The following is a 22,622-nucleotide window of genomic DNA, read 5'->3' on the forward strand; positions in this document are numbered from 1 at the left end:
TACCTCATCCGTAAAATGGGGGTGAAGACTGTGAGCCCCACGTGAGACAACCTGTTCACCTTGTAACGTCCCCAGCACTTAGAACAGTGCTTTGCACACAGTAAGCGCTTAATAAATGCCATTATTATTATTATTATCATTAATTATTATTGTCAGCTGTGTGACCTTGGGCAAGTCACTTAACTTATCTGGGCCTCAGTTCCCTCATCTGTAAAATGGGGATGAAGACTGTGAGCTCCATGTGGGATAACCTGATTACGTTGTATTTACCCCAGCACTTAGAACAGTGCTTGGCATATAGTAAGCGCTTAACAAATACCAACATTATTATTATTATATCCATTTTACAGATGAAGAAAATGAGGTACAAAGATATAAAGTGTCTTTTCCCATGTCATACAGCAAGTCAAGAGAAACAGCTTGGCCAAGTGGAAACAGCACAGGTCTGGCAGTCAGAAGTCTTTAATTCCGGCTCTTTCACTCGTGGGCTGTGTACCTTGGGAAAGTTATTTAACTTCTTTGTGCTTCAGTTGCCTCATCTGTAAAATGGGGATTAAATCCTACTCCCTCCAACTTCGATAGTGAATCCCATGTGGGACAGTGACTGTGTCCAACCTGATTATCTTGTATCTACCCCAGCACTCAGAACAGTGCTTGGCACAAAGTAAACGCTAAACAAATACCATTTAAAAAAAAGTCAGTGGCCAAAGCAGGGCCTAAACCTTCAGGATCCTGGCTCTCAGATCCAGACTAAGTGATCTTCCATTAGAACTTCACTTCATCACAGAAGGTACCAATGACAGGTCCTAGTCTAATGGAAATATTAGATTAAAAATGACACAAATAAGGATAATAAGTGTCACAATTGTGTTATTTGTTAAGCGCTTACTATGTGCCAGGCACTATACTAAGTGTTGGGGTTATTTCAAGCAAATTAGGTTCATTCATTCATTCAATCGTATTTATTCTTTCATTCATTCAATCGTATTTATTGAGCGCTTACTGTGTGCAGAGCACTGTACTAAGTGCTTGGGAGGTACAAGTTGGCAACATATAGAGACGGTCCCTACCCAACAATGGGCTCACAGTCTAGAAGGGGGAGACAGACATCAAAACATGTGAACAGGTGTCAAGTCATCAGAATAAACAGAAGTAAAGCTAGATGCACATCATTAACAAAATAAAACAAATAGAATAGTAAATATGTACAAGTAAAATAAATAGAGTAATAAATCTGTACAAACATATATACAGGTGCTGTGGGGAGGAGAAGGAGGTAGGGCAGGGGAGATGCAGAGGGGGAGAGGAAGGAGGGGGCTCAGTCTGGGAAGGCCTCCTGGAAGAGGTGAGCTCTCAGTGGGGCTTTGAAGGAAAAAAGAGAGCTAGCTTGGCGGATGTGCGGAGGGAGGGCATTCCAGGCCAGGGGGAGGACGTGGGTGTTGGACGTAGTCCCTGTCTCACGTGGGGCTCACAGTCTTAATCCCTGTTTCACAGATGAAGTAACTGAGGCACAGAGGAGTGAAGTGATTTGACCTTGGTCACACTGCAGACAAGTGGCAGAGTCGGGATTAGAACCCAGATCCTTCTGTATCCCAGGCCTGTGCTCTATCCACCGCTTTCCCTAAGATCTCTAAGAGCTCCCTGAGGGACAGGGGCCGTGTCTATTTCTCACCTGTGTTTTCTTTACCAGTACGTAGTACAGTGCTCTACAGAAACCAAGTGCTTAATAAATATTATCACTACTACTACTAATTTATTAAACCGGTATGAAGCAGAGCATAAAGGAATTGCTGTAGCTGGAGAACTGGCTGTCTGGTCAGCCGGGCTGGGTCAATTGCTTGAATGCTTAGATAAACTGTAAACACCTACCCAGTGCACAGTATGATTCTTTGCTTGCATTACACTGCATATTCTCAGCTTTAGCACATTCACATTTGCTCTCTGGGCTGACCCAAATTCACCAGGCAGATACCCAGGCCCCCACCGTAATAACTGGGGCTGAGAGCATTCTTTCCAATAATAACAATAATAATAATAATAATAACAATAATAATAATGGCATTTATTAAGCACTTACTATGTGCAAAGCACTGTTCAAAACGCTGGGGAGGTTATAAGGTGGTCAGGTTGTCCCACGGGGGGCTCACAGTCTTCATCCCCATTTTACAGATGAGGGAACTGAGGCACAGAGAAGTGAAGTGACTTGCCCAAAGTCACACAGCTGACAGTTGGCGGAGCCGGAATTTGAACCCATGACCTCTGACTCCAAAGCCCGGGCTCTTTTCCACTGAGCCACGCTGCTTCTCTACTATTAATAAATTCTGCCCCAATTTCTCTTTTCTTGATTTGGAAAAGTTTGATGAACCAAAAATTCCATGTTTCCAGGGAACAGAAAACACAAAAGCAGTATATTAATCGTGTGTCTATATGTAAATTACTGACCAACATTTTTACTATACAACTCAGAGGAAATTACTCTTGGCCAACACATTACAATTCCACAATACAAAACTATTAATCTCTCTCCTTCCTCTCTTCAATGTTGCCGACTTGTACTTAAGTTGCCAACTTGTACTTCCCAAGTGCTTAGTACAGTGCTCTGCACATAGTAAGCGCTCAATAAATACGATTGATTGATTGATTGATTCAATTCCCTTCCAATAGAAAACATTAATGGGGAATCATATCAGGATGATATTTTCAGCTTAGTTTTCTAAACTGCCAACATAATGGACTATATCTTCTGTGTCAGCTATGCTTGTTTCAGCAGCCAGAGAAAACGCAAACCCATTTTGTGTTTACTCATGTTCCTGGAAATGTACAAACGCACGTCGATACACAATCATGTGGGTACATTAGTGTAGGGGGAAGAGGTTTGGTTTCTGGGGAAGAATTAGGGATAGAACTAGAGACTCCCACCATTCTAATCCAATTGTGGGCAGGGACTGTCTCTATTTGTTGCTGAACTGTACTTTCCAAGTGCTTAGTACAGTGCTCTGCAAACAGAAAGTGTTCAATAAATACGATTGAATGAATGAATCCTAATCAGGATGGATACTGTCCTTGATACACATGGGACTCACAGTCGAAGGAAGAGGGAGAACAGGTATTGAACCCTCAGTTTCCTCATCTGGAAAATAAACAAACAATTTGCCCAAGGCCATGCCGCAGGCAAGTGGGAGAGATGGATTAGAACTCAGGTCCCCTGGATCCCAGGTCAGTGCTTTTTCCACTAGGATTGCCTTTCAAGAGGCACTTTGGATATTCTCCGGTGCCATTGGGTCAAGACCTGCGATGAGTTCGTCACCACTGGCCTTTGCAGATACCAGATAAAAGCTCACGTGATGTCATGTGTAATATGCCGGGCCCACAGAGTAATCTAATGACATAATTTGTGCCATTTTTCAAGAGTCTGTCTAAATCTGCCCAAACCTGGAGCCTACTGCCACAGGAACTCTTAGCCCTCTTAGCCCCCACATACTCCAGAGCCTTTGCACCCCCCTCCATGAGAAGCAGTGTGGCCTAGTGGAAAGAGCACTGGCTTGGGAGTCGGAGGATGTGAGTTTTAGTCCTGCTCTGCCACTTGTCTGCTTGTGTGACCTCGGGTAAGTAACTTAACTTCTCTTTGCCTCAGTTACCTCATCTGTAAAATAGGGATTAGGACTGTGAGTTCCACCTGGGACAACCTGACTACCTTGTATTTACCCCAACACATAAAACAGTGTTTGGCACAAAATAAGCACTTAACAAATACCATCATCATCATTATTATTAGATCCCTGTGAATCCAGCACCACTTCCAAGTCATGGGATTCGTCATCTGGAGCTGCTGGACCTTAGAGTCAGGGATATGGGTTCTAATCTCAGTTTTGCCACTTGTCTTCTGTGTGACCTTAGGCAAGTCACATCTTCTCTGGACCTCGGCTTCCTCATCTGTAAAATGGGGATGAAATACCTCTCTCCTTCCCCCTCAGACTCTGAGTCCTGTGTGGGACAGGGATTGTGTCTGATATGATTGTATACTGGAGAAGCAGCATGGCCTAATGGGAAAAGCAAGGGAATCAGAGGACCTGGGTTCTAATGCCAGCATCACTACTTGTTTGCTGTGTGACCTTGGGCAGCTCACTTAACTTCTCAATGCTTCAGTTCTCTCATCTGCAAAATGGGGATTCAATACCTATTCCCTTTCTTAGACTGGGAGCCTCTTACTTAGACTTACTTAGACTTTCTTAGACTGTGAGTTAGTGCAATGCTTGGTACATAGTAAGTGCTTAACTAATGCCACAATTATTATTATATTAGTACAGGGTCTGGCACATAGGAAGCACTTCCATAATTAAGGCAGGAAGAAACTGTGCACTGAAGATAAAAATACTGGTCTTAGAGGTGTTCATTCAATGTCAAATCCCTACTTGATAGGGGATAGACAATCTGGAAATCGACCATCCGAGATAAAATCATGACTAGCCACTTGCGTTGCAACACTGAAGAACATGGAAGCAGGGTGGAGAGAAATTCTTCTTTCTACATCAAGCACTGCCCACCTGGTGACAAAAGGGAGAACTATGCCTGGTGTAGTACTATGGCATTCGTGGGACAGCTTTGGGAATGTTCTTCTGTTGCCAGTTCAAATCCCCACAAAAAATCAAACCAAGTAGAATGAAGCAAATGAAAATCCACATTGCTTTAAGGCTTAACATGAATCATAAATCTTAGATCCATTTCCTTTGAATCTCTTGACAGCGTGGCAATCATGTTTCCTTCCCAGGAAACATCTCTGTTAAACATCCTTTTCCATTCAAAGATGAGTCCCACATCTAAAGGCACACGGGAAGCATTTTGGCTACCACAAGCTGCCCACAGAGGGTTCGGTCATGCCGATCGCCTGTTCCACTGTGTAATAGCACAACTCAAATATCAACAAGATAAGCTTTTAAAAGCAGAATATTTCCAGCTGTTGTGGTCAGGCAGCAGCAGGTTCCTATCTGTGGACAGCAGAATAATGTGGGGAGCCCGCCGTGATGGTAGTGTCAGAGGGAAACATGCGGTCTCAATACACAGTAGCACAGGGCCCAATAGAGAGCAATTAGCACCAGCAGAATGAAGATGAACGGGCATGTACATAACCTTCATAAAAATGTCAGCAAGGAGAAGTCTCCCACCATATGGATCCATGTTAATCCTTCTTTGTCATAGAGAAATGCCTGTGCTTGGCTCGTTCTCCCCTTGCATTCTAAGGGGATCATCATTTACCTCCTCATTCTCCCGCTATTTTTCCCTTGCAAGTTTTCTCAAATGAAACCACCTTTCGACTGAGGTGGCTCAATTTCTGAGCCATTGTTGCCTCAAAAATTCCCTTTGGGAAAGACGATCACATTTGCCTTCCAAAGACTATGTGTTTTTCAGTTTGGCAAATGATCCCACAAAGTAGTTTCCGAGGGACCTAATAAAACTTTAAGTCTGTGAGCCCCATATGGGAAAAGGACTTTGTCAACCTGAGAATCTTGCATTTACCCTAATGTTCAGCGCTTAGAACAGTGCTCGGCACATAGTAAGTGCTTAACAAATACCATCATTATTACTAAGAACTTACTACCTTAATTATCATGATTATTTTAAAACACTTCACTAAAAGAGATGGGCAGGAGTCTTCCACAGTGCCTAAGCTATGAAATAATTGGTTCTCTTCATATTTTCTGATTCTTATTAATGACAATAAGATAACAGGGTATAGAGTGTAAAATCAATCAATCACTAGTATTTATTGAGCACTTACTATGTGCCAAGCACTGTACTAAGTGCTTGGAAGAATACAACATAACAGAGTTGGTAGACATGTTCTCTGCCCACAAAGAGAAGCAGCGTGGCTCAGTAGAAAGAGCATGGGCTTTGGAGTCAGAGGTCATGGGTTCAAATCCTGACTCCACCATTTGTCAGCTGTGTGACTTTGGGCAAGTCACTTAACTTCTCTGTGCCTCAGTTACCTCATCTGTAAAATGGGGATTAAGACTGTGAGCCCCACGTGGGACAACATGATCACCTTGTAACCTTCCCAGCGCTTAGAACAGTGCTTTGCACATAGTAAGAGCTTAATAAATGTCATTATTATTATTAATGAGACTAAAGGGGGAGACAGATATTAATATAAGTAAATAAATTATGGATATACAGGTAAGTGCTGTAAGGTTGAGGGTGAGGTGAATAAAGATGCAAAACCAAGTGCAAGGTCGATGCAGGAGAGTGTGGAAGAAGAGGAAATGAGAGCTTAGTTGGGGAAGAGTTGGAGGAGATATGATTTTAATAAGGGTTTGAAGGTGGGGAGAGTGATTGTCAGATATGAAGGGGGAGGGAATTATGAGGCAAGAGGCAGGGTGTAGGTGAGGAGTCGGTGGCAAGACAGACAAGATGGAGGTAGAGTAAGTGGGTTGGCATTAGAGGAATGGGATGGGTTGTAGTAGGAAATCAGGTAGGTAAGGTAGGAGGGGCAAGGTGATTGAGTGTTTCTAAGCTGACAGTAAGGAGTTTCTGTTGGTTGCGAAGATGGATGGGCAACTGCTAAGTTCTTGAGGAGCAGGGAAACATGGAATGAATGGTTTTGTAGAAAAATCATCTAGGTAGCGGTATGAAATATGGACTGAAGGGGGGAAGACAGGAGGCAGGGAGGTCAGCAAGGAGGCTGTTGCAGTAATCAAGGAGGGATAGGATAAATGCTTGGATTAATGTGATAGCGGTTTGGATGGAGAAGAAAAATGGATTTTAGCAATGCTGTGAAGATTGAACCAGAGGGATCAGGTGACAGATTGAATGAGGAGAGATGAGTCGAGGATAATGCCACAGTTATGTGCTTGTGAGACAGGGAGGATGATGGTGCTGTCTAAAGTAATGGGAAAACCGGGGGAGGGAGGGGAGACAGGATTTGTGGGTGAGGATGAGGTGTTCTGTTTTAGACATATTAAGTCTAAATTTAACATATAAACCCAATCAATCAATGGTATTTATTGCATACTTACTACGCACACAGAACTGTACTCAAATCCGACAGTTACTCTCCCTCCCTTCAAAGCCTAACTGAAGGCACATCTCCTCCAAGAGGCCTTTTCTAAGTCCCCCTTTCCTTTTCTCCCACTCCTTTTTGCGTCACCCTGACTTACTCCCCTTATTCAACCCCCTTCCCCACCCCACAACACTTATGTACATATCTGTAATTTATTTATTTATATTAATGTTTGTCTCCCTTTCTAGACTGTAAACTTGCTGTGGGCGGGGAATGTGTCTGTTTATTGTTTTACTGTTTATTGTTGTACTCTCCCAAGCCTTTAATACAGTGCTCTGCAAACAGTAAGCACTCAATAAATCCAACTGAATGAATGAATTGCTTGGAAGAGTACAATACAATAAAGGTAGTAGACATGATCTCTGCCCTCAAGGAACTTACAATTAATTGGTCAGAAAGATGTTAAAATGAATTACATATAGGGAAAATGGCCGAGTATAAGGATATACACATTAGTGCTGTGGGGTTGAGGGTGGGGTGAGTATCAAAATGCTTAAGGGGATAGGTTGCAGAGAAGGGAGGGAGAGTAGGGTGGGACAAGAGGGTGTAGAAAGGAGCAAAAAGGTCAATTATGGGAAGTAGCATGGCGTAGAGGAAAGAGCATGGGTTTGGGAATCAGATGGTCATGGATTCTAATCTCAGCAGCATGTATCTGCTATGTGACCTTGGGCAAGGCACTTCACTTCTCTTTGCCTCAATTCCCTCATCTGCAAAATGGGGACTAATATTGTGAGCCCCACAGGGGGCAGGGACTGTGTCCAACCCCCTTTGTTTCTAACCACCCCAGTGCTTAGTACAGTGTCTGGCACATAGTAAGTGCTTAACAAATACCATCATTATTATTATTATTATTACTCTTGATGAAAATGCCAATGATTAAGAGGCCAAGTTAGGAGACTAGGTATTGTCTGGATCTTGAATCAAGTTCCTTCCCCTGGGGTTAAGGGTGCTGTCAAGCGGTAGGAACTTCCTAAACTGGCAATGCATAAAAAGCTAAAGGTAAAAGTAGGTCTGGGGAAGTGCTGAAATGTCTTTCTCCCCCAAATGAGACAAAAGATATACAAACACAAGTATATATGATATAGGACAACCAAGCAGTCCGAAAGTTTTAGAACTTATGGGTCAAATTTATGAGTGATTCAAATTAATCAATGGTATTTATTGAGGTTTAGAGTTGTTTTAAGATAGAGATTATATATTTTTAAAACTAAGAATTATGAACATCAGTGAAAATTTTCAGTAGGCATTCCTCATCAACAACAACAACAATAATATATATTGAGCACCTATTTGGTATAGAACACTGACTAATCCCGGCTCTGCCACTTACTGGCCATTTGACCTTGGATAAGTCACTTAACTTGCCTGTATTTCACTTTTCCTTATGTAAGGACGGCAATAAAATACCTGTTCTTCCTCCCCTTATACTGGAAACTCCATGTGGCATAGGGACTGTGTCCAGTTTGCTTATAATAATAGCAGTCTTTTCTCTATCCCAGTACTTTGTTCAATGCTTAGCCTATAGTAAACACTTAAATACCACAATTATTATTTAAAATGCCACCAAAAATTAACTTAAATGATAAGGAGAAAAGGAAGGGGAATGCCAAACCAGACCCAAACACTCCCATGTCACAGTGAAAACAGTAGCAATAATAAAACCCAAAGTTCTAGGAACACACAAGCTTTCTAGGTCCTATCCATGTGTACTCACTATTCCTCATGTGGAGGAAACTGTTGGAAGGGCTTTGGAGCAGCTGCCAGAAAATGACTCAATGGGGAGCCAGGAAGCAAATCAATCCCAAGCCCCACCCATCTTGGATTTAAAGGTTCTGCCCAAATTGCTAATTGGGCCTCATTCCTAAAGCTCCTGGGAAATGTAGTTTCTAGCTCTCAGGCATTGGTGCAATAAGCTTTTTTTCCTTGATCCTTAGTTTTTTTGGTGGGTTTTTTTGGTAGTATTTGTTAAGCCCTTACTATGTGCAAGGCACTGTACGTAGCACTAGGGTAGATACCTGCTTACCGGGTTTGACACTATCTCTACCCCACATGGGGCTTATTAATCCCCATTTTACAGAAAAGGTAACTGAGGCCCAGATAAATGAAGTGACTTGCCCAAGATCACACATCAGACAAGTGGCAGAGCTGGGATTAGAACCCTGGTCCTTCTGACTCACAGGCCTGTGCTGTTCTGCTTCCAAGAGAAGGCTAAACATTTCAACAATTGTCAGCTGTGTGACTTTGGGCAAGTCACTTAGCTTCTCTGTGCCTCAGTTACCTTAATCCCCTGTAAAATGGGGATTAAGACTGTGAGCCCCACGTAGGGCTACCTGATCACCTTGTATCCCCCCAGTGCTTAGAACAGTGCTTTGCATATAGTAAGTGCTTAACAAATACCATTATTATTATTATTATTATTATTATTCTACAACCAAGTTTTCCCAAGCCATGCATTTCTTGCTGTGATAAGATTTTTCCTCTATGGAATACTTGTTATATGGGGGTTTCCCCTGCAATAGCAATACATCAAAAGGACAAATAGTTTCCACAGGACATGCCAATTTGACCATTGCATTTCTGACTTTGCATTTAAAAATCAAGAAAAAAAAAAAAAACTCACCAAACAATTATTTCTCAGATGGTACCTTTTACAAGGGCTGCTGTGCTCTGAATTTGGGTATTTTAATGCTTCAAAGAAAGAGCTCATACTCTGAGATTTTGCTTCCTCATCTTCCATTTGGAAATATAAGGGATTATATGGGCTAAGGATTTGGGGCTTCAATCATCACCACGCTTCTTGTTGCAAGTAATAATTATTTGTTAAGCACATACTTACTATGGTAAATATATAATCAAATCACAGTCCCTTCATCAGATGGAGCACCCAATCCAAGAGGTATAGAGAACAGGTATTTAATCTCCATTTTGCCAATGATAAAACTGAGGCTCAGAAATGTTAGGTGACTTGTTCAAGGTCATATAGCAGACAAGGGGCAGAGCCAGGATTAGAACCCAGGTCTTCTGAATCCCAGTTCTATGCTCTTTCCACTAGGCCACTCTGCTTCTCAAATAGATTCATGGGTTTTCATTGCACTTGAGCAGCTTCAGGGGCCCCAAATCCCACGTACATACATTTCAGTAATTTTTATCCCAGTCTCTGAGTCCTGAGGTTATCTTGCCCTGGGCCCCCATGTCCTGCAAGTTTTAAAACATTTCACAGGTAACACTGAAATCTATGAGCCTATAAATTCCTACATTTTTAAAAGGCTTAATCCAAACAAACATCATTTCTGTATCTTGCTATTTCATCATCTCTAACCAAAAATGCTAAAATTGTTCATCATTTCCTTCTTGATCTGAAACCTTCAATGATTTCATCATCATTTTGGCTTAGTAAAAATACCATGATTTACAATCCTGAGCATGGTTCTAATATTCTGTAAGGTAGAAAAACTTCTTTCACATTCAACCTGAGGGCAAGGCGATGTCAGAATCAGTTTATAAATCCAGTAAATATTATCAGTGGCACCACTACAAAGTTTGAAATGTTTTAAAACACTAGCATAGCATACAGAACAATTCAATGAAGGGTGCTCATTGTTTCAGTCTGCCCTGTATCTGACCCAAATCTTTCACTTGCCTTTGTGATTCCTTAATCTCTCTTTGGTTCGCACCTTTGTCATACATCAGGATACTGACACTTCCACAAGAACCCACTCACACAGCCACAGATGGGGTTGGTAATGCAAGTACTGACAAACAGCTCACATTTGCACCTGCTCACAATCTCTGACAAAGCTTTCCCCTCCAATCAATCACTGGTACTTAATGAGTGCTTACTATATGCAGAGCACTGTACCTTCTCTCTCCTTTTTTCCTTTCCCCTTCCTTCCTTCATCCTCCACCCCCATCTCAGTGAGCCGTAGGAGTTAGAAGATCTGATACTGGGTTACTATGGAATAGGGAATTCTGAGATCTCTCTCTCTTTAGGTGGCTAATTGCTGCTACGAGCAGCCATCAACAGCGACTTCTAATTAAAACTTGGTAGATTAAGTTGAACTCTGAAGGCATCCTGTGGATGAACTGTAGAACTACCATTCATTCATTCATTCAATCGTATTTTTTGAGCGGTTACTGTGTGCAGAGCACTGTACTAAGTGCTTGATAGGTTACACTGAGAAACAACAGGACCTAGTGGAAATACCATGTGTCTGGGTGTCAGTAGATCTGGTTCAAATCCAGACTCCACCACTTGCCTCATGTTGGATCTTGGGCAAATCACTTCTTGGTACTTCTGTTTCCTCGTCTGTATAAAGGGGATGAAACACCTGTTCTTCCTCCTACTTAGTCTGTGAGCCCCATGAGGTATAGGAACTGTATCTGATCTGTTTGTCTTTTATCTACCCTAGCACCCTCTAGACTGTAAGCTCATTGTGGCCAGGGAATGTATCTACCAACTCTGTTGTACTCTTCCAATCATTTAGTACAGTGTTCTGCCCACAGTAAGTGCTCAATTAATAATACTGATTGATTGACAGCACTTAGTGTTGGCACCTCATAAGCATTCAACAAATGGGAAGCAGCGTGGCCTATTGGACAAAACATAAGGCTGACAGCCAGAGGGTCTGGGTTTTAATTCTGACTCTGCCACTACCCTGTTGTGTGACCTTGGGCAAGTCACTTAACTTTTCTGTGACTCAGTTTCCTCAACTTCAAAATGGGGATTCAATAGCTGTTCTCCCCTCCTTCTTGACTTTGAGTCCCATGTTGGACTGTATTGGACTGATTAACTTGTATCTACTCCAGCACTTAGAACAGTGCCTGAAATATAGCAAGAACTTAACAAATACTAAAAAAAAAAAACCCAAATACCACAATTATTATAATTACTTATTATCTTACCTATCATCCTCTGGCAAGTTCCTAGCCCGATTCCTTCTGGTCAGAGTACTGATTACCAACTCTGTTCTACTGTATTTTTCCAAGAGCTTATTCAGTGCTCTGCATACATTAAGTGTCCAATAAATATCACTGATTGGTTGATTGAACAGAAGGAAATCATTAGCCATGCTATTCCAACCCACCACCCTAAGAGCATCATTGAAAATTTTGAGGCAGTGTTCCAGGAAATGCTTTAAGCAGATGGCTGAATGCAGACAAAGATGACTGTGCACTTATTTACTCACAACTACCTGCAGTCCTTTTGATCATATCCTATTAAGCACTCACCTCTCTGTCCACTTCCCTTCTTCCTCCTATCTTTAAATTATTTTGATGTCTGTCTCCCTTTGTAGATGGTAAGGAGCATATCTATTAACTTCATAGCACACTACCATACACTTAGAACAATGCTGTGCCATCCATCAATGAAGCAAAAGTATTTATTGAGAACCTACTGTGCAGAACATTATTTTAAATGCTTGGGAGACTACAGCAGGATTAATGGATGTAATCCATTCCCAGGGAGGAGTTTATACTCTAGTGGGTTTAGTAAGTACTTATGCTGCAGATTGATTGCTTGATTGTGAACTGCTTGAGAAGCAGCGTGGTTCCATGGAAAGAGCATGGGCTTTGGAGTCAGAGGTCATGGGTTTGAATCCTGACTCCACCACATGTCTGCTGTGTGACCTTGGGCAAGTCACTTAACTTCTCAGAGCCTCAGTTACCTCATCTGTAAAATGGGGATTAAGACTGTGAGCCCCACCTGAGACAACCTGATCCCCTTGTATCCCCCCCAGCGCTTAGAACAGTGCTTTGCACAAAGTGAGCGCTTAACAAATGCCATCATCATTATTATTAACTACTTTGTAGACTTAGCAGAGTACTACAACCTAGTGATCACACCTGAAGAAAGTCAAGGTTTTGTACCAGCCTAGAAAAGCCAAACCAGAGATTTTCAACAAGACACACTTTAATGCTAACACAGACTCTGCAATTACAGACTCAGTTAATAAACTAGCCTGTGATATACTGATTGACAAAGAAGTAGAAAATCAAATTTAGAAGGCCAATACATCCTTCAGAATATTGAGCGCCAGAATTTGTTGAAAATGGAGAATTAAGCTAAAGGTCTAAGAAGGTGTGATAATGTCCAATCTATTCATTTTGATTTATTTAATTCTGAGAAGCAGAGTAGTCCTGGGAGTCAGAGGATCTGGGTTCTAATGCTGACTCTTTCACTTGTCTGCTGGGTGACCTTGGGCAAGTCACTTCATTTCTCTATGCTTCATTGTTCTCATCTGTAAAATGGGAGTTGAGACTGTGAGCCCCATGGGGGACAGGGACTGTGTCCAACCTGTTATCTTGTATCTACTCCATTCCTCAGTACACTGCTGGGCACATAGTAAGTGCTTAAAAAATACCAGAAAAAAAGTTCTAGATAAACTACAGAAAGCACTTCTGACTTGTTGAGAAAACATATCCCTTAAAAGCCATACACTATATCAAATGTCAAGACAGGTTCACCAACAGTGAAGTCCTGGAATAAAAACAGCTCATCAGTACTGAGGCCTAGTTCTTTTACAGTCAAGCCATCAATAAAACAAGAAAGTATTTACTGAACACCTACTGAGCGCAGAGCGTAGCACTATGTTCTTAGGCAAATGCAATGGAATGAAGAGCTATAATCCCTGCCCTGGAAGAGCTTACAATCTAACAGGGGAGACAGTTATTAATATAAGTTACCAAAGAAGGAAAGAATAGCGTAGTAATGTATATTCACAAGTGCTATGGAGGTGTGAGTTGAGTGAATGCTTAAATACTTAAGGGGAGATATAAGGTGTAGATTTGGAAATTAATTGAAAAAGACTTCATGGAGGAGATGCTATTTCAGTAAAAATTTAAATACGAGAAAGCTTGGCTTCGCCGATACTGCCCCCTCCTGGTTTTCCTTCTATCTCACTGGCTGCTTTTCACAGTATTTTTTGCGGGTTCCCCTCTGCCTCCGACCCTCTAACAGTGGAAGTCTCTCAAGGTTTAGTTCTGGTTCACCTTCTCCATCTGGACCCACTCATTTGCCCCAGTGGATTCGACTACTATTATCAAAGCCAATGATTCCCAAATTTACAATTCTGGTTCACCTTCTCCATCTGGACCCACTCATTTGCTCCAGTGGATTCGACTACTATTATCAAAGCGAATGATTCCCAAATTTACAACTCCAGTCCTGATTTCCTTTTCTGTAGTCTCACATTTCCTCCTGCCTTCAGGACATCTCTACTTGGATGTCCCACCGACTCCTCAGACTTAACATGTCTAAAACAGAACTCTTTATCTTCTCACTCAAACCCTGTCCTCCCACTAACTTCCCTGTCCCTGTAGACAGCACACCATCCTCCTGTCTCACAAGCCCCAAACCTTGGCATTATCCTCGATTTATCTCTCTCCTTCAAACCACATATTCAATGGGTTACCAAATCTTGTCAGTTCAGAGAAGCAACGTGGCTCAATGGAAAGAGCATGGGCTTTGGAGTCAGAGCTCAGGGGTTCAAATCCCAACTCCACCAATTGTCAGCTGTGTGATTTTGGGCAAGTCACTTAACTTCTCTGGGCCTCAGTTCCCTCATCTGTAAAAGGGGGATTAAGACTGTGAGCCCCCTGTGGGACAACCTGATCACCTTGTAACCTCCCCAGAGCTTAGAACAGTGCTTTGTACATAGTAAGCACTTAATAAATGCCATTATTATTACTATTATTCAGCCTTCACAACATCACTAAAATCCACCCTTTCCTTTCCCCACAAATTGTGACCACATTTATCCAAACACTTATCATATACTGCCTTGATTGCTGCAACAGCCTCCTTGTTGACCTCCCTGCCTCCTCTCCCTCTCCACTCCAGTCCTCTGCTGCCCAAATCATTTTTCTACAAAACCATTTAGTCCATGTTTTCCCACTCCTCAAGAACCTCCTGTGATTGCCCATCCATCTCCACTTCCAACAGACACTCCTTACCTTCGGTTTTAAAGTGCACAATCACCTTGCCCCCTCCTTCTTCAACTCAGCCCACACACTTTGCTCCTCTAATACCAACCAACAGCACTGTAACTCGATCTTATCTTCTCATCCACATCCTGCCTCTGGCCTGGAATGCCTCCCTCTTCAAATTCATTCATTCATTCAATTGTATTTATTGAGTGCTTACTGTATGCAGAGCCTTGTACTAAGCGCTTGGAAAATATAATTTGGCAACAGATAGAGACAATCCCCACCCAATAATGGGCTTGCACTCTAGCACCTAGTGAGTGTGACACAGCCCTCCTTTCCCCTACTCCTTCTTTCTCTGCATTGACCATGAAATGAGTTTCTGCAGGGCACTGTACTGTTCTGGAACAGAGTATACAAGTGGTAATTAGACATGGACCCTAAGGCTCACAATCTATCGGTATGAAGTAGGCGGGTGTTCCTGGCTGAGGGAGATTTGAGCAAGGAGCCAATGGTGAGACAGAGAAGAGTGAGATACAGTGAGTAGGTTGGTATTTAAAGACCAAAGTGGGTGGGCTGAAATGAGAGCAGGGAACAGGGAATGGATTAGCTTGAGAGGAACAAAGCATGAGAGTTGGGGTGTTGGGGAGAAGATAGGAGGAAGAGAGCCGATAGAGTGTCTTAAAGTCAACTGGTCAGGAGTTTTTGCTTAATACAGAGATGAATGGGCAAACACTGGAGTTTCATGAGGTGTGGGAAGATGTGTGCAGAATAATTTTTTTCTCAAAACAATAAGGGCAGCAGTGAGAAGTATTGGCTGGAGAAGGAGGGGGCTAGAGGAGGGGAGGTCAGTGAGGAGGCAGATGCAGTAGCCAACCTGGGAGTTGACAAGCACCTAGACCGGCACCGTGTCCATTTGGCTGGAAAGGAAGAGGCAGATTATTTAATTAAATGAAGTTGCCCATAAGTCTTGTCAGACACACCTGCAACTGTGCATAGGATCTCACTGTCAGTAGCACAAAGGACAGACAAATGCATCACTAGTGCACAGCTTTACTCTCAAGATACTTTTCAAAGCAACATTATTTTTCCATTTTATGTTATAGTCGTATTATACCATCTCATCTCTTTTTGTTGTTTTAGGTGGTAACAGCGCACCATTTATAGCATGCTCCGAACCCTGAATGCCCTCTTATAAATGTTTTGATTTCTTCCCCTTTCTCCCCACAAGAACTATACCCTGTTCATCAAGGAGACATACAGTATTACAAACATGTAAATTATTTGTGACCATTTTAATGGTCTTGGGTAATAAAAGGGATTTTTCAAAAGCAAGAGAAATGTTTCCCTTCTTAACACTCTTCTGTGAAAGTAGTGTGGACACTAACTCAGTAAAACTATTGGCTTAAAAACGATTAAGGAGATCAGTGTTTTGGCATCAATAGTCCCCAAATCTCTCTTACTATCTTGAATATGTCAGAGTTTGATAAGGAGGAAGAGGGATGAGGCTATTTGTAATTCAGAATGACCACTACCCAAAAAATGTTTTAAACCAGGCACACTATGGCAGAGTTTACACTTAAATCTGTCTCACTGAAAGACACTAAGAACAATTAGTAAACTTGATAAAAAATAATTCTAACTTTACATACTCTTGCATGCCAAGTCAGGCTTAACTTCAAGTGGGGCCCTGAAAAAGGGATCACGCTTTTTCAAATTTGAATTTTCCAACTATTCCCCCTTTCAAAGCCCTACTGAGAGCTCACGTTCTCCAGGAGGCCTTCCCAGACTCCCCCGCTTTTCCTCTGCTCCTCCTCCCTCTTCCCCTCCCCACAGCATTTGTGTATATTTGTACATATTTATTACTCTATTTTATTAATGATGTGTATATATCTATAATTCTATTTATCTGTTTTGATGGTATTGACACCTGTCTAGACTGTGAGGGATTGTCTCTATCTGTTGACAAATTGTACTTTCCAAGCACTTCGTACAGTGCTCTGCACACAGTAAGTGCTCAATAAATATGATTGAATGAATGATTGAATGAAAGAACTATTGATGAATATACCCTACATGACACTGCAGAAGAATCTGGAACCCTGGGTTAAAAGGGAGAAGGTTGGGAAGGAGACATGTTGTGGTAAATGTGACTGGATTGGTCATTTTTTTTCCACAAGGAAAACTTTTAAATTTATCTCAAGTCTGGAGGAGAGATAATTGGTGAAAACAATCTTTGTGTCAAATTTGAATCTGTCACCCCATTAAAGTAAGGAAGGAACAAACCACCTCCATATGCTGAGTTAAGGTGCTGCTCCTCAGTCAGCTGGGGATTTCCAACAGACTCCTTGATCCATAAGGGTCAAACACAGGCTTTACCCTGAATTCAACCAATTTAAATTGACTTTCACTTATTCATTCATTCAATCATATTTATTGAGCACTTACTGTGTGCAGAGCACTGTACTAAGCACTTGGGAAGTACAAATCGGCAACATATAGAGACATTCCCTACCCAACAATAGGCTCACAGTCTAGAAGGGGGAGACAGACAACAAAACTAGACATGAAGACAGGTGTCAAAATCGTCAGAGCAAATAGAATTAAAGCTATATGCACATCATTAACAAAATAAATAGAACAGTAAATATGTACAAGTAAAATAGAGTAATAAATCTGTACAAATATATACAACTGCTGTGGGGAGGGGAAGGAGGTAGGGTTGGGGAGATGGGTAGGAGAAAAGGAAAAAGGGGGCTCAGTCTGGGAAGGCCTCCTGGAGGAGGTGAGCTCTCAGTAGGGCTTTGAAGGGAGGAAGAGAGCTAGTTTAAAGGTTGTGTGGAGGGAGGGCATTCTGGGCCAGGGGAAGGACGTGGGACAGGGTTCAATGGCAGGACATGAGAATGAGGTACAGTTTGTTAGCGGCAGAGGAGCGGAGGGTGCGGCCTGGGCTGTAGAAGAAGAGAAGGGAGGTGAGGTAGGAGGGGGGCGAGGTGATGGAGAATAGAGAAGCAGCATGGCTCAGTGGAAAGAGCACGGACTTTGGAGTCAGAGGTCATGGGTTCAAATCCAGGCTCTGCACATTGTCAGCTGTGTGACGTTGGGCAAGTCACTTAACTTCTCTGTGCCTCAGTTCCCCCACCTGTAAAATGGGGATTAAGACCGTGAGCCCCCCGTGGGACAACCTGATCACCTTGTAACCTCCACAGTGCTTAGAACAGTGCTTGGCACATAGTAAGTGCTTAATAAATGCCATTATTATTATTATTATTATGGAGAGTCTTGAAGCTGAGAGTGAGGAGTTTTTGCTTGACTCGTAGGTTGACAGGCAGCCATTGGAGATTTTTGAGGAGGGGAGAAACATGCCCAGAGTGCTTCTGTACAGAGATAATCTGGGCAGCAGAGTGAAGTATTGACTGAAGTGGGGAGAGACAGGAGGATGGGAGATCAGAGAGGAGGCTGATGCAGTAATCCAGTCGGGATAGGATGAGAGATTGAACCAGCAAGGTAGCAGTTTGGATGGAGAGGAAAGGGCAGATCTTGGCGATGTTGTGGAAGTGAGGCCGGCACGTTTTGGTGACTGATTGGATGCGCGGGGTGAACAAGAGAGCGGAGTCGAGGCTGGCACAAACATTGCGGGCTTGTGTGACATGAAGGATGGTAGTGCCATCTACAGTGATGGAATAGTCAGGGAGAGGGCAGAGTTTGGGAGGGAAGATAAGGAGTTCAGTCGTGGACATATTGAGTTTTAGATGGCAGGCAGACATCCAGATGGAGATGTCCTGAAGACAGGAGGAGACAGGAGCCTGGAGGGAGGGAGAGAGAGCAGGGGCAGAAATGTAGATTTGGGTGTCATCAGTGTAGAGATGATAGTTTTGATAGTTATAGATGATAGATAATGACTTATAGGGTCATTACGATCCCCTTGACATAGTGGGTGTGGAGATAGATGGGATTACATTAATTGGTGAGACTGGTGCAGGTGAAGAACTTCATGGTGCCGTTGGAGGTATGGGATGTATGACAAAGCTGTCCTGGGATTGAAAGGAATTGAAGAGTCTGAGTCTATGTGCTTTGAAAAAAATCTCCATGCCTAAAACTTTGTTGCTTTTGTATGGTAATTTGGTCAATCAATCAATCAATCAGTGGCATTTAGTGAGTGCTTACTCTGTGAGGAGCACTGTGCTAAGCTCTTGGGAGACAGAGTTGGTTGACGTGTGCCCTGTCCACAATGAGCTTACAATCTGATGTATTCTTTGATGTTTTGTTCACCCGTTAGGAGCTGTCAAACTGATGACTTAATTTTGTCTCTCTGAGAAATCAGTGCAGTAAAATGGTTAATCCTTCTTTTCCATTGGCCACTACATGACTACTATTACTATGACATGGTAGGATAGCAGCAGTTGTAGTTGGAAGAGGAGGAAGAGGAGTAACAGGAGCATCTTATTGAGCTCTCACTTGGCGCAGTGCACTGAACTAGAGGAAACCCAGGATAACAGACCTATTCCCTGCCCATGAGGCATTTGCGCTCTAATGCGAGAGACAAACATAATTCCTGTATAAAAAGCAGAGAAGCAGCATGGCCTAGTGGAAAGAGCACAGCCCTGGGAGTCCGAGGACATGGGTTCTGATCCTGGCTCCATCATTTGTCTGCTGTGTGACCTTAGGCAAGGCACTTAATTTTTCTGCACTCAATTACCTCATCTGTAAAATGGTGAATAAAGCTGTGAGTCCCATGTAGGACACAGGCTGTGTCCAACCTCCCTATATTGTATCTACCCCAGTGCTTAGTACAGTACCTGGCACATTGTGAATACTTAGCGAATTACCATTAAAAAAGAAAAGTGACTAAGCTCTCACATTAAGGTGAGAGAGCACCAAATCTCTCTTTTTCTTCTTCATGCAAATGTCAGGAGTGTCAGGAGTATTCTTTTCAGTCAGTGGAATGTGACCCAGCAACAATTTGTCTGCAATCTTCCTGAATGCTGAGTGTTTTGAACTTTTAATAAAACTATTTATGCTCGGGCCAGTCATTTCATAGGTTTTATAGTTTCAACCCCATAACATGTGCATACCTGCCATCTATTTATTTATTTATTTATTTATTTACTTATTTAGTTATTTATATCAATGTTGGTCTCCCCCTGTAGACTGTAAGGTTGTTGTGGGCAGGGAACGTGTCTACCAATTCTGTTATGTTGTACTCTTCCAAGTGCTTAGTAGAGTGCTCTGTACACAGTAAATGCTCAACAAATACCATTGATTGATTGATTCACTAGGAGTGGTGTCTGGGAAGAGGGAAAAGGGCAGAGGGTTGAGAAGACCTTTTTCTTATTCTTGGAACATCAACTTCAAATATTTTGGGAAAAAGAGATCATTAATGGAAAGAGCATGGGCTAATATTTTGCAAAGATTCTCTACTTTTATAACCTGAGAGGTGAAAGAAAATAGATGCTATCAAACTGTCCAGTGAAACTAAACAGCAGTAAATGCAGGAAGTGTATATACATGATGTGTCCAGAGGGGATCACGGGAGATGTCAGTGGGGTTGGGCAGACTCCCTGGAAATGAGGAGAAGGGAGAAGTAGGGAAAGGGACATTGAGCAGGGAGCTCAGAAGAATTCTCCATGATTCTCATTTGTGTCAGGGGGATGCACTATGCTCCGCTACTCAACTTCCCTCTGAATTAGGGGGCTTCCTGAGGTACCTGTGATAATGAGTAGCCTGAGTCCCCACAGTGGTTGGGCACTGTCCAGTGGGTCAACCCAAAGGAAAGTGGGAAAGAATCCTGCTTTAAACAAACCACATTTACAAATCCCAAAATTATAGGAGAAAAAGATTTCCATTTCACTGTTTGGCTCTGAGTGGCAATTAATAGCAAAGGAGCATTGACAGCACAGCTCTTAATAACAATAATAGCATTTATTAAGCACTTACTATGTGCACTTACTACACTGTTCTAAGCACTGGGGAGGTTACAAGGTGATCAGATTGTCCCACGTGGGGCTCACAATCTTAATCCTCATTTTACAGATGAGGTAACTGAGGCACAGAGAAGTTAAGTGACTTGCCCAAGTCACACAGCTGACAAGTGGTGGAGCCGGAATTTGAACCCATAACTTGAAGACACAGTTTCGAGGCTCGCTCTCTCTCCCTCCCTCTCTCTCTCTCTCTTCCATCTTTAAGGGATTTGTGAGGAATGAAATGGGGCAGGAAAATGTCTGTGCAAGAGTCCCGATTCTGCACTGACAATGATTTCCAACTGCCTTTCTCCATTTCTATATCACCCCTCTGAAAAAATGGTCATCAGCATTTTGCTCAGTCAGAGATGAAGAAATGGAGGCCCAGAGACATATACTAAATACTCAAAGGTACTCAACAAATCAAAGGCAGAGTTAGACTCCAGTGGTCACAAATATCTAGTTTAGGGCTCTTTCAGTGACCACTCTACTCCTTTCTGGCCTTGATGTCTACACCCAGCCAATCCGTCCTCTGAGCCCACGGCCCATCAGCTCTGTGAAGGAATGGTTTCTGTTTCATTTATTTGAGTGGGTGAGCCCAGTTTTGAAGGAACAGCCCCTTGGCAGATGCAGTATAAATAAGGAATGCTTTATGTTTCAGCCTGTTTCATCCAGACCCTCCAACTGAGAACAATTTCCCTCAAATTCAAACCCTGACACATTGTCACACCTGTACACCCAGTCCCTCTGGGGCAAGCCCTCATGCCTAAATCCTTTCCTCCTCCCACATGTTGGGGACTTCCCAATTCCTGCCAGGTTTCTTATTCATTCCTAAGCACTGCAGTCTCAGTCTTTCATATTCTCCACGCTGACTAGTCTTTGGTTATGCATGTTTTAGTTAGAAAATCTCTAATTTCTAGCTACATTTTGGGGGATCTTTCCAACTAGGAAAAGAAGATGGGATTTACCCTTCTAAAGGTGATTCTATCAGTCTCTCTCTGTAACCTTCACTGCAGAGCAGGGTCGAGTGGGAGGAGGATTGTCTTGATTTACGTTGTCGAGTCATCACCAACCCATAGCTACTCCATGGACACATCTCTCACAGAACACCTCACCTCCAACTGCAATCATTCTGGTAGTGTATCCATTGAGTTTTCCTGGTAAAAATATGAAAGTGGTTTATCATTGCTCTCTTCCAGTCAGTAAACTTGAGTCTCCAACCTTGACTCCCTCCCTTGCCTCTGCTGCCCAGCACAGGTGAGTTTTGACTTGTAGCAGTTTACCTTCCACTTGCTAGCCACTGTCCAAGCTAGGAATGGAATGGGTTTACCTCTGCTTGACTCTCCCTCCTATAGTCCAGGCTGGTAGAATACTGAAAACTCTCAAGGTGTGATCTTGAGAGGGGAGGAAGGGGGATAAGTACACAAAATCTGATGATCTGATTAATAAGAGCATAATGCAATACCTTCCCTATGTCAAATTATTACTAGATCCAGTCCAGTATTCTGTCCTTTATGCCTGGAGGAATGGAGTGATTTTTGCCTACCTTGGCAGCCTTCTTGCATGGTCTTAGTGTGGGAAGAAAAGCTTCCAAACAGAACTCCAGTTTTTTTTTTTTCCCTCTGGGGCAGATACAAGATAATCAGATCCCACATGGACCTCAAATTCTAAGTAGGAGGGAGCCC

The 22,622-nt window shown here is 42.6% G+C and overlaps 1 non-coding gene across 1 annotated transcript; it reads right to left on the minus strand.

The window, feature by feature from the left end:
• Nucleotides 1-22,204: 22,204 nt before the first annotated feature.
• Nucleotides 22,205-22,342, minus strand: LOC119924175. Its single transcript, XR_005449065.1, has one exon. It is a non-coding gene; the product is annotated as a small nucleolar RNA SNORA7 (small nucleolar RNA).
• Between the last annotated feature and the right edge of the window lie 280 nt (nt 22,343-22,622).

Source organism: Tachyglossus aculeatus, chromosome 2 (genome assembly GCF_015852505.1).
Source record: "Tachyglossus aculeatus isolate mTacAcu1 chromosome 2, mTacAcu1.pri, whole genome shotgun sequence".
NCBI classification, from domain to species: Eukaryota; Metazoa; Chordata; class Mammalia; order Monotremata; family Tachyglossidae; genus Tachyglossus; species Tachyglossus aculeatus.